This window comes from Mandrillus leucophaeus, unplaced genomic scaffold (genome assembly GCF_000951045.1).
Source record: "Mandrillus leucophaeus isolate KB7577 unplaced genomic scaffold, Mleu.le_1.0 Scaffold115, whole genome shotgun sequence".
NCBI lineage: Eukaryota > Metazoa > Chordata > Mammalia > Primates > Cercopithecidae > Mandrillus > Mandrillus leucophaeus.
In genome coordinates this window covers 449,759-451,765 of record NW_012099765.1, presented here as the reverse complement: position 1 = coordinate 451,765, position 2,007 = coordinate 449,759, and the positions used below count along the sequence as shown (strand labels likewise).

Below are 2,007 nucleotides of genomic sequence, written 5' to 3'. Positions count from 1 at the left end.
AGAATAAGGTGTCAGCCTGAGAGATATTGAGAGTTCCCGTATCATGTGGTCAAAAACACGTCCCCAAAAGGCCAACTACCAACAAGTCTGTGGATTAAAAAAAAAAAAAAGGAGGAGGAAAAAGAGGAAGAATGCTTCTCCAAGGTTGGAGAACTTACCTTTTTATAACCTTCACCCATTGTTTTGTTTTGTTTGTTTTTCCTTTCTTCTTAGAAGTCTATGGAGTATGTGTGATTTCTGACCGATTACGTTAATGGTCAGCATGATCAATGACTATTTTTAAAGCCAAATCTTTCTACAGATGAGCATCAACTCAAAGTTTTTTTACAAGCATTAAAACAATCTCAGTCCCAGGCCGGGCGCAGTGGCTCACTCATGCCTGTAACCTCAGCATTTTCGACGGCAGAGGCAGGCGGATCACAAAGTCAGGAGATGGAGACCATCCTGGCCAACACGGTGAAATCCCGTTTCTACTAAAAATCCAAAAATTAGCCAGGCGTGGTGGCGGGCACCTGTAGTCCCAGATACTCCGGAGTCTGAGGCAGGAGAATCGCTTGAACCCGGGAGGCGGAGGTTGCAGTGAGCCGAGATCGCACCACTGCACTCCAGCCTGGGTGACAGAGCGAGACTCCGTCTCAAAAAAATAAATAAATAAAAAATAAAAAAATAAAATAAATCTCAGTCCAGATCGGATAAAAATAAATCTCGCTTGCCACCCGTGCGCCGAGTCCATGCAGCCATCCTGATGCACCCAGGCCTCACCACCTGCCCGCCGGCCAGGGACACCATCAGGAAGATGCAGATGCTAAAGCTGGACAAGAAGAACGCCATCGACCACCCGGAGCGGGCGGAAGCCAACAAGCAGCAAGCCGAGGACCACTGCAAGCAGCTGGAGGGGCAGCGGAAAAAGCTGAAGAGGACAGAGGCGAAAAGTATTCTCAATCCGTGAAGGAGGCCCAGGAGAAACTGGAGCGGGCCGAGAAGGCCACCGACGCTGAGGCGGATATGGCCTCCCTTAACCGCCACATTCAACAGGAAGAGGAGGAGCCGGACCGGGCCCAGGAGCGCTGTCTACAGCCCTGCAAAAGCTAGAGGAGACCGAGGAGAAGGCAGCCGATGAGAGTGAGAGAGGAATGAAGGTCATAAAAACCCGGCCATGAAAGGCAAGGAACAGATGGAGTCGGAGGAGGTGCAGCTGAAGGAGGCCAAGCTCATCGCTGAGGATTCAGACGGCAAATACAAGGAAGTGGCCGGGAAACCGCTGATCCTGGAGGGAGACCTGGAGCGCTCAGAAGAGAGAGCTGAGGTGGCCGAGAGCCGAGCCAGGCAGTTGGAGGAGAAACTTGAAACCATGGACCAGACCCTCAAGTCCCTGATGGCCTCAGAGGAGGAGTATTCCACCAAAGAAGATACATATGAAGAGGAGATGAAACTGCTGGAGGAGAGAAGCTGAAGGAGGCTGAGACCAGAGCAGAGTTTGTCGAAAGGTCTGTGGCAAAGTTGGAGAAAACTACCGATGACCTAGAAGAGACGTTGGCCAGTGCCGAGGAGGAGAACGTGGAGATTCATCAGATCTTGGTACAGACCCTGCTGGAACTCAGCAACCTGTGAGGGCCGGTGTCCTGCCCGCAGCCAAGCTATAGTTGCGGCCCCAACCGAATAAAACTGTCAAAACTGACGTTACCAACCAAACAACTCACCTCATGCTCTTTTTCCCTTATGTTTACTTATTCTTTACTAAAAACATGGATCAATTCTACTACCTAACACATTAACTGCGTTCAGTTTTGTTTCTTTTCAATCCTTATCCACAGACATGTCTATCTGATGTAGTTGTAAAGATGTTAAAAGATTTTGCATTTTACTCTCTATTTAATTTTATAGATGAGACTCTTATTTTAAACAATTGTGTTTTAATTCAAAGAAAAAAGTAATTCTATGAGGTTTTGACTAGAGATAGCTTTCCACCAAAATATAAACCCTAAAAGCAAATACAGCTATAAAAAT

At 47.7% G+C, this 2,007-nt stretch overlaps 1 pseudogene across 1 annotated transcript; it reads left to right on the top strand.

Annotated features, from left to right (window-relative positions):
* Positions 1-745: 745 nt before the first annotated feature.
* Positions 746-1,611, top strand: LOC105552314 (annotated as a pseudogene). Its single transcript, XR_001007989.1, has one exon. The product of XR_001007989.1 is annotated as a tropomyosin beta chain pseudogene (transcript).
* The last annotated feature ends 396 nt before the right edge of the window (positions 1,612-2,007 follow it).